Here is a 10951-nt window from a genome sequence, read left to right as displayed (position 1 = left end):
AAAGAGGTCAGATAGGAAAAAATAGCCACTAAGATATTAACTAACAGGACTATCGATGGATGGTAAGTTTATGAATGTTTACACCTTCAGTTCCTACTTTATCTGCATTTTCTAATTTTTCCAAGGTGAACAAATATTGCTTTTGTAATAAGGAAAAAAATACCTTAATAAAATTTCTCTTAAAAATTTAAAAATATATTGTCTAAAGCAAGGCTCCCTCTCTTCTTCCCTGTCATTCCTATTTCCTCTCCCCTGAAACAAACTATATTACTAGCTTCTTGGACAACTTTTCAGTGATACTCTGTGCATATGAAAAAACATTTTTAAAATGTTCAAAACTACATTAAGTTAAATCTTAACTTAAGAAATCAGGAAGGAACTGTATTTCGGGTTACTTTTTAATCACTTCTGACAAGCGGGACCAAGACTAGGGTGAGGAGAATGAGGCAGCTTCGGAAAACTAAGCACTCAAGATAAATATTTTAGTAAATCTTGTAAAAATCAAAATTAAAGCAAGAAATCTATGAAGAACAAACTATAAACATTTTAAGTAAAAGCAGCACCAGTAAAAAAAAAGGGGGGGTGGTGGTGATCCTGGTCATATGAGGCCTAAAATTTATAAAATGGAAGAAGACTTCTTTAAGGAAAACAATACGAGATTATAAGTACAAAATTAAGTGAGAAAATGAATATTCAGAATGAGAAAATAATTCCCCTGTAATTTTTCAGGAAAATTTTAGAAACCCTCCATCAAGTTTCTTTCATATATTAACTATGAAAGCTATATTTGCTATTTAGTAACCCAGAGAGAAGGAGAACTCAGTTTTATTATGCCGGCGGTCCCAGAAGAGCTAGTGCTCTGAAAATCTGGGCCCAGAGCTTAGGGGCAATTTCACTTTTATACCCACATTGTTTCAGTTGGCATGGGCTGATTCACAGATCCCTGAAATTGCTATGGGCTACAGGCAGTTACAGAGCATAGGATTTGCTAACAAGCGCTGAAGCAATACATCTTTTCTAACTAGCACCAAAGCAATACATCTTAAAGGGAAGGGATACATCTGTCTAAACACTAAAAGCAATATATCTTAAGGGGAGGGTGAATTCTCAGTTGACCCCAAGATCTTTGTACTATGTAGCAAATATGTTTACAGAAGCAGAAAAAAAAAGAACTGATTAGAAATGTTGGCCAATTAAGTGGAAAATACCTCTTCACACACACAGGATTCTTATAAATTCTATTTCCCATGACTACTATAAAATGTGTTCTTTTCCTCATGGGCCTCTCCATCAAATATCTCACAGCATAGCAACTGGCTTCGTCAGATGGTGTAAGCAAAAGGGCAAGAGAGAACATGCTAGCAAGGGCATGCTAGCCGCATCCTCTAGTAACCTAATCACAGAAGTGACATCTCATCAGTTTTTGGTAGGAAAGGAAACCCTAGGCCCCACCACACACAGGAAAGCAGACTATACACCGCCTGCATACCAGGAGGCGGGCCCCTTGGGAGCCCTGGTGGAACTGCCTGTCACGGAGCCTTAGGACAACTTCATGTGCTACTGTGAACTCTAGCCTTGTACCTTACTGTCACGCTGTTGGCTGAGTAGGCACAATGGGTCACAGGAGCATCCTGTAAGCCATTCTAATGCCATTCCAACATCTAACAGTGCCTTAGATGTGCACACAGGCAACTGCAAACCGCCTAAACACACCCTCATTGAACTCAAAGAAAATATGTCCCCGACCCACCTGCCCCACATCTGGATCCCAAGAATGCCACTGGCCGCTCCCAGTGGTCTTAGTTGATTGCAGCTAAAATATCTTACTCTTGCAAATTTAGAAGAGACTGACTATCTGAACATCAGAAGGGGTCAATGACCACTCTGGCTTTAGTCATGTGACGGTAAATCCGCCTCTGAGAGGATTGTGATTACTGATCAGGTGTATCCAGAAAAATGCCACAAAGGGGGCAAAATTTAGAAATTGTCTTGAAGACTGGTTTCCATCATGACATTTAAGCCCCTGAAAAATCAATGTGACTTTAAATTAAAGCAAGTCAATCTCTTTCAAAAAGCGAAAGACGAGTTTGGGAAAATGTTTCTAAGGCGCTTCTGCTCTTTTAATACATTACATATATTACATGTGGTTTCATGTTATGTTAATATCAGATTACATATTGATAAGTTTAAGCACCACAAAAGAAAACCAATAGTAATAAGATCTTATCTTAAGTAGAAAATGTCTTAACCTGAGGCACAGTCTCAAAGACTAAGAGTCAAGGGCATGTTTTTATTCTCGCTCAGTTCCTGCCTTGAGTGAAAAGTTTCAGCAACTTACTTCTCTTCTTTGAGCCTCAGCTTCCAGATTGAAAAAATTTGATATTTAAACTAGCTGAGCTCTCTTGGATTCTTTCTCATTTGTCCAGTTCTATCATAGTGTGGTAGTTTAAAAATACGCCTGCAGTTTCTTGGACCCTCTTCCATTAAAAGTTGGAATCTAATTTCTCACTCTTTGGATGCGTCTTCCTTAGTGACTCACTTCTAAGGTGCAGAGTGTAGCAGAAGACACACCGGGAAGCTTCTGAGGTTGGTCATTAAAAGTGATACAGCTTCTGCAAGTCTGGCAGCCCCGAGGCCACTCTGCTGGAGACCACACAGAGAAATGCCTGAGGAGCATCAGACTCCAGCCCCAGCATTCTGAGTCTTCCCAGACCAGGCTCCAGACCTGGAGATTGATGATTCCAGACCCAGTCTTTAAGCCACCAAAAATGGAGAACAATCAGTCCTATAGGGAGCCCTGCCCAACTCGCATATTCATGAACAGAATAAATGCTGAAATGCTGTTAGCATCTTGATAAGCAACTGCTTTATTATTATTATTATTATCATTATTTGCAATAGGTAACTAAAACTCATAGTAAATTTAGGAGCCTCTGAATATCTGGGGTAAATATTTCAGCAGCTGATCTACATGATATTTGAAGTAGGATTAAACACATTTTAGGAGTCTGTGTGGTCTAAATTTCAAAAAGTGTTTGCATGTGACATCATTTAACTATTAACTTGAGGGATCTGAATTGCAGGCTAGAAGTGGCCTGGTCCCTGTCTCAGGTGGAACCTCAGGGGACAGCTAGCCTAGGAGAGAAGCCATCTGTACCACCCAGTGTGCCAGAGCAGAGGTGTGGGGTGGGAGCCAGAGACCACCCATTGTTTCCACACCTTTCAGGAAGCAAGGGAGAGGATCCTACAGTCCCCGTGGACCCTGAGTGGGGCGCTTACCTCTCTTGCTTCTGAAGTCTTTCCTGGCTTCTAAGGAACAACTGTCTCTTGTTTCCTCAGGCCCTTCTGGCTGCTTGGTTTCTCTCCATTTGCAGCCTCATCCTTCTCCTCCCGGCCTTTAAGAGCTGCTGAAAGCTCAGTCCTGGGCCTGCCCCTCCTTTTTTCTCCTCAAGCTCTAGACCAATGTGTGACTAAGCTAACATGTCCAAATTAGGATTTATGCTTGGACCCTTTCTCTGTTTCTCCATGTTGTTTCCTGCCCTAGTGCCTGCAGCCCGTTCAGTCCAACCCCTCATATCTGATCCTATGTTATCTTGGCACCTCCCTCTCCCTCCGCCACCTCTATATTGGTCCATAAATGTGTCATGTTGGTTTTCACTCCTTCATAGCTCTCAAATTTGTTCACCCCACCATCACCCACTCTACACCCAGGTATGATCACCCTTCACTCAAACAACTATAATAACCTCCTAATGGGTACCCACACATTATTTTGGTCCTGGAATCTGTTCTTCATCCAGCATCCAGAATGAGCTTTTCAAAACTTAAATCTACTTAGTCATACTCATGATTCAAAATTCTTCAGTGTCATCTCATTGCCCTAAGCCCCAATACCTGGCCCCTCCCTACCCCTCCATCTTCCACTCTGCCAGACACAGCCCCCCACTGCCCTGCGTGGACTAAAATGTTCTCCCCTGAAGTCCTGATACTCACCTTCCTCACAGCTGCTTCCCTCACCTCCCTTACAAGGTAATCAATTTCTGGTGCCCTGTGATGTCAGTAAAAGACAGGCTCTCAGGTATTGTGTGAGGATGAAAAGTCAGGAGGCCCTGGCTAGAGAACATTTGTGTTCTCCAAGTGGTGTCTCTTGTTCCAGCTGTTTCAGAAACTTTTCACTCTGTTTACCTTTTCTCTGATTCCTGGGGAAGCTGTATGATTTGGAATTTCAAAACCAGCTAGAGTCTCAGCTTTGACATCACACGGGTAAAATAGAAAACATTATTGTAAGGCAATCGTCTGTTTGTAAATAAACTGTTTCAGAACATCTCCAAGTGGTGTCTCTTGTTCCAGCTGTTTCAGAAACTTTTCACTCTGTTTACCTTTTCTCTGATTCCTGGGGAAGCTGTATGATTTGGAATTTCAAAACCAGCTAGAGTCTCAGCTTTGACATCACACGGGTAAAATAGAAAACATTATTGTAAGGCAATCGTCTGTTTGTAAATAAAAAATAAGCAGATGCCTAAAGGCCCCAGGTCAAAATAGATGCAATAGATGACTCCCAAACTAAAACAAATCAATGTGGGCATGTGGGATTTTTTTTTTTAAGGGAAAAAACAAACAAACAAATAAAAACAAAAAACACCCTAGTTCTATTCCTAGTCAATAGGACAAGGGACTGGGAACAGAGTAGACCCTGACAAGCTGGGCTTATCTTAGTGACCTGGCCTTCCCCTCTCTCCTAGACCCAAGGCTCAAACCTCCAAGGCCTTGAGCAGTAGGAACTTTGAAAGCTTTTCATGCTTTTCTCCATTAAAAAGCCCCTTGAGTCCTGAGCATGGTTATACAATCTTGGAATTTGTTTTCAACTGTAGATGTTGCAGCTTGCTGAAGACACTCTCAGACTGAGGAGGCCACGGCACACACAAGAATGTCTCCGGACTGCCGGTGCAAGTGTTGAGCCTTTGCACCTTCATCTGCTTCTCAGAGAAAACCTGGTGGGGGTAGGAGCCAGCCAGGTGATTTTTTTCTCTTACTGGGATTGTAACTGTGATTGTTGTAGTTTTATTGTAGTTTGTAACCATTTTTTCCTTTTTTGTCCTTACAATTTCATTCTCATTTTTATATACATAAAAATGCCTTCTTAACTAATGTGTAACTTGTAGATAAAAGCTTACTTGCTTGAGAACCTTAGGAACAGACTTCAAAGGAAGCTGAATTGGTTCCCAGATCTTTGCCTGAACAGCTCCAGGATGTTTATCAGAGCATGCCTCATAGGATGACTCTGAGTCTTTGACTCCAGCATGAGAAATAAGTTAAGACCGAGAAGACAAGATAGTTGGTGGAGAGACATTCTCCCTCCCTTCCAGGATGTGGCTTGGAATTTCTCCCTTGTCTTTTACTCAGCCCCCTTCCTATAATAACCTCTGTGGTCACTAAAGGAGCAAGATGATCTTTGTGACAGTAGTCTGCCATATTTTCAAGGTGCGGACTCTTAACAAACCTGCTTTCCTCCCCCCGATTCTTGTCTCTCAATTATTGGCTCACTAGCAGCAAGTAGATGAACCTGAGGTCATTTTCGGGAAATATTTGCCCAGACTTGACTGTGATTTACTTGTGCTTGTGTGTCCAAATGTTCTCTTAAAAAATAAAGGCAGAGAAATCCTACAACTGGGAACATACATAAGAGGTCATCTCGAGACTGGTAGGAGGAGTGGAGACATGAAATAGGCCAGTTCTATGACCGCGTGTGGCAGTTGAGAATTGGCAGAGGAACCATCTGAGAAGTGAGGGATCCTGGCTCCACACTGAGCTCCCTAGCCCAGAGTTCAAGTGCTGGGAAGAGAAGTCCCCACAACCTCTGGCTGTGAAAATCAGCTGAGATTGGGGCTGAATGAGACAGAAGGCTGCAGGAGAAGCAGAAATTCCTCTTAAAGGGCTCACACAAGGACTAACTCAGTGATGAACTCATTGCTCTGACCTCCAGTGCTGGGGTAGCTGCTCGAGGAGTGCCAGGGACGTCCAAAGATGAACTGAGTTGTCTGGCTTCAAGGTAAGGGCTGGAGGGTGGCTTTTCCTAGGATAGAAGTGCTAGCAGAATCCATTTGTTCCTTTGTTGAGCACTTCCCCACTCCCAGCATGCAGATGCAGGCCGCTGCCATAGCTGAGTCTCCATCAACCTGGTTAACACAGGTCACTCCGCCCATATGATTCCCTGAGACCCTGCTTCTCCCAACTTGCAGGCCCACCCAAGCTACCTCCAGTATTTTTTTTTCTCCATACAAATGGCCTATCTTGGCTCATGCTGCAGACTTTCCAAAAATCTCTCAAAGGCTCACAAAATCCAGAGAAGAAGTATTTGGCCTTGGCATGCTCTGTACCTCTTGCTGAGCAGCCCTAAGCCTGGCACTAGCAGCAGCTGGCCTTGGTTTCTGGCTTGGCCTCTCGAGGCACCTAAAAGCCCAACACAGGTGGCAGCCATCTGCAGATTGCTTGGTTATTCTTACCAGGTAGCCCCGGAAGTGCACAGGCTGCAGCTGAATCTGGTTGGCAAGCTGGGCTCCTCCTAGGAGGCTCTTGGGCCAGCACACCTGGTGGCCTGCTTTGACTAGAACTGGAGCTGGAGCTGGAGCACCACCCAGGGCTACATCTGAGGAGGGCACACCCAAAGGGCAGACTGGGTGGGCACCAAAGCCCTGCTAAAGTGAATCTTGCTTAGTAGGGTTGGCCCCTCATTGGCCAGTCCTCACAACCAATCAGCCAAGGGTGTAGGCAATCCTTCCCAACAATGTGCAAACAGCTACAAGTCTCAATTACAACAGGAGGGCACACACAACCCACACAAAGAACACGCCATGAGCACCTGGCTCAAGTGACTAGGGAAGACTGTATCACTGGGCTTCACAGGACACCTACTACATAAACCCATTCTACTAAGACTGGGAAACTTAGGAGCCCTAATTAATACATAGAAACAAACACAGGGAGGCAGCCAAAACTGAGAGACAAAGAAAGATGTCCCACATGAAAGAACAGAACAAAGCCTTAAAAAAAGAATTAAACTAAATGAAGACAAGCAATCTACCAGATGCAGAGTTCAAAACACTGGTTATGTGGATGCTCAATAAACTTAGGAGAAGAGTAGTAAAACTCAGTGAGAATTGCAATAAAGAGATAAAAATATGAAAATGGAGATAGAAAACATAAAAAGGAACCGGTCAGCAATGAAGAATACAATATCTGAGATGAAAAGTACATTAGAGGGAATCAACAGATTGGGTGAAGCGGAAGATCGAATTGACGATTTAGAGGATGGGGTATTGGTGGACGCTCAATCAGAATAGCAACAAGAAAAAAGAATATGAAAAAATCAGGATAGTTTAAGGGGCCTCTGGGACAAAATCAAGTGTAACAACATTTGCATCCTAGGGGTACCAGAAGGAGAAGAGAGGGAGCAAGAAATTGAAAACGTATTTGAAGAAATAATGATGGAAAACTTCCCTAAACTGGTAAAGGAAATAGACATATAACTCCAGGAAGTTCAGAGAGTCCCAAAAAAGATGAACTCAAAGAGGCTCTCACCAAGATATATCATAATTAAATTGCCAAAGTTTAAATTGAAAGAGAGAATCTTAAAAGCAGCAAGAGAAAAGCCATTAGTTACCTACTAGGGAGCTCCCATAAGACTGACAGCTGATTTCTCAACAGAAACTTTTCAGACCAGAAGGGTTTGGCAGGAAATAGTCAAAGTGATGAAAAGCAAGGACATATAACCAAGATTACTCTACCCAGCAAAGCTATCCTTTAGAACCAAAGGACAGATAAAGAGCTTCTCAGACAAGAAAAAGCTAAAGGAGCTCATCAACACCAAGCCAGTATTATGAAAAATATTGGAGGGACTTCTTTAAGAAGAAAAAAATGGATCAAAAATACGAATAATAAAATGGCAATAACTACATATCTATCAATAAGTAGTTCAAGTGAAAAAGAATTAAACACTCCAATCAAAATTAATGGATAAGAAAATAAGACCGTTACATATGCTACCTAGAAGAGACTCACTTCAGATCAAAGTAAACTGCAGACTGAAAGTAAAGGGATGGAAAAAGATATTTTATGAAAATTAAAATGCAGACTGAAAGTAAAGGGATGGAAAAAGATATTTTATGAAAATTAAAATGAAAAACAGAAATCTGGGGTAGCAATCCTTATACCATACGAAATAGACTTTAAAACAAAGGCTATAGTGAGAGACAAAGAAGGACCCAGTAATCCCACTTCTGGGAATTTATTCAAAGAAATGCAAATCACTACTTTGAAGGAACATGTGCGTCCATATGTTCATTGCAGCATTATTTACAATAGCCAAGATACAGAGGTAGTCTGGGTGTCCATCAATGAATGAATGGATAAAGATGAGGTGATACACACACACACACACACACACACACACACACTGAACTATTACTCAGCCATATAAATGAATGAATGAATGAATGAAATCTTGCCATCTGAAACAACATGAATGGACCTATAGGGTATTGTGCTGAGTGGAGTAAATCAGACAAAGACAAATGCTGTATGATTTCATTTACACGTAGACTCTAAAGAACAAAATAAACAAATAAAATAGAAACAAAGTCATAGATACAGAGAACATTTTGATGGTTGCCAGATGGGAGGGGTGAAAAAGGGGAAGGGATTAAGAAGTACAAATTGGTAATTACAAAATAGTCATGGGAATGTAAAGTATGGCATAAGGAATATCATCAATAATATTGTAATAACTATGTATGGTGTCAGATGGATATTAGATGTATCAGTATGATTGCTTCTTAGGTTACATAAAGTTCTAATTACTATGTTCTATACCTGAAACTAATATAATATTGTATGCCAACCATAACTGGGAAATTAAAAAATTTTTTTAACAAGTAAAGGCTACTTGTACGCCTTTTTAAGCGGTGGGAGACGGTGCACACAGTGTTGGTGCCAGCTAGCAGTACTCCTCCAGGTGCTCCCCCTGGACCCCTGGGCACTGAGAGGGAGCCGGGACGTGTACTCCTGGCCTGGCAGGAACTCCACCTGCTCTTGCCTCGCAGCTTGGCTGCTCCTCCTCACTGTCCCCACCTCAGACTCTGCCAAAGCCACCCCTGGCAACTACTGGCGGCAGCTCCGCCACCTGGCTTTCAAAGGGCCATGAGGCAAGTGACCGGTCGAGTGAGATCGTATCCCTGACTCCCTTAAGTTTGGGGAAGGAAGGAATAGGAAGAAAGGGAGTCGCTTCCCAGCTTCCCGGGAGGCCAATAATCCTCAACTGCGCGCCTGCCTCGGAGACTCCCTAGGCTAATGCGAAATCCGGGAGGGGACCATTTTGCGACCCTCTGGAGGGCAGACCGCTCTGGACCTGGAGGTCAACTTCTTGGGCAGGAGGAAGACTTTGTCCAGGCCCGTGTCTCCGGAAGCTGAGTCGAGCTGAGGTATCCACTCCAGGCGCTCGAGAGGAGGACAGGCGCGGCCCCCCCCGGCGGCGAGGGGGAAGGTGTTGTTAACACCGAGACCCCGACTTCCAGAAAGCCAGTCCCACTTTCGACCCCAGCTCTCGGGGATCTCGGCCCTCCCCCGCCGCGGACAGGTTCAAAGCCCAAATGGCCTCGCCAGAGGCCGCCTCAGGCCCTCATCCTTCTCCTGCCCCGCGCTGGGCAGCTGCAGCTGAAAGCCCGAGTCTCCCAAGTGGAGTTGCATTCACTTCGCAAGCTCAGGACCCGTGCTGCACGCTCCTTCAAGTGCCCAAGGCATTAAGGCTCCAGAGCAGGGGGTTCACGACCCGGACAAGTTTCAGGGCACAGCTGCTAAGTTTGGAGGCATCCGGCCTGCGCCCTTTGGAGACCCCCGCCTCTCGAAGAACTGCCGGCTCGGGGCCTCTGAAGGAACGGGGCGAGGAGGACGGCGGCGGCACATCGGAGGCCCCGCGCCCCAAAGTTCAGCTCGGGGATGACCCTTTATTCCCGAAGGGAAAGGCTGACCCCTAGCAGCAGGAGGAGCCGCTGGAATAACGCCTATCGGCGCCCTCCTCTTCCCTGCCCGCTGACCCCATCTTGCAGGCATCCAAAGTTCCTGCAGTGGTGGCAGCAGAGACTCTGGGGCTGGGCATGGAGGTGGGTGTGTAGTGGAGGATGCATCGCACAGCTCCGGTGTCTGCGTCAAGGGAGGTTCTCAGCCGCGCGTGCGCCGATCCTCGCCAGTCTGGAGCCCTTCAGCGAGGCCGAGGAGTCGCAGGCACCCTCTCTCGGTGCTGCCTGCCTCCAAGCTTTCCCTGCGCCCAGGACCGGGAGCAGCTCGGGGACTGCTGGCCGCAGTGGCTGAGGCTACTTCTCTGGGCACAAGCTGCTCTTCCAGGTCCAGGGGCTGAGTTGAGCAAATTCAACAGAGATCATATGGCCAAGTCTTACTCTCTGGAGCGTCGTAGAAAGTCTGCTAACCTCTGCTCTAGAGAAATAGTATGTTTAGTGAATTTTGCCGCTTGGAATAAATCTCTTTTGAATAAAGGTAAAATTGGTTACATTACTCCCAGTCATCTTGGTTAGATGAACACTGAGACACCAAATGTGCAATTCTTACTATACTGGGGAGAAGAATCGGTCTGATGCTTTCTTTCACACAAGAAATAATCGCAGTGTAACTAAAAGGCAGCACCCATCTGAATTAGCATCAGCTACAAAAACTGCCATATATTTCTGTTCCTCAGAATAGGAGATCTTAAACTATGAAATTATTTGGCTTGCACTTTGCTTTGGGGACATCACCTTTGATTTTGGCAGTGTTTGCTGATCTGACGAGACTCCAGAATGCAGCTGGAAATGGCTCTTGAATCTTCCAAGGGCTGGTTGTTCCGCAGATTACACCCTGAGGCTAGTTAGGATTTAAATTCCTTTGAATCTCTTCAGTACACTTT

The sequence above is a fragment of the Pteropus alecto genome, unplaced genomic scaffold, assembly GCF_000325575.1.
Source record: "Pteropus alecto unplaced genomic scaffold, ASM32557v1 scaffold135, whole genome shotgun sequence".
Lineage (NCBI taxonomy): Eukaryota > Metazoa > Chordata > Mammalia > Chiroptera > Pteropodidae > Pteropus > Pteropus alecto.
The sequence above is the reverse complement of the archived record's forward strand: the minus strand, read 5'-3'. Positions refer to the sequence as shown.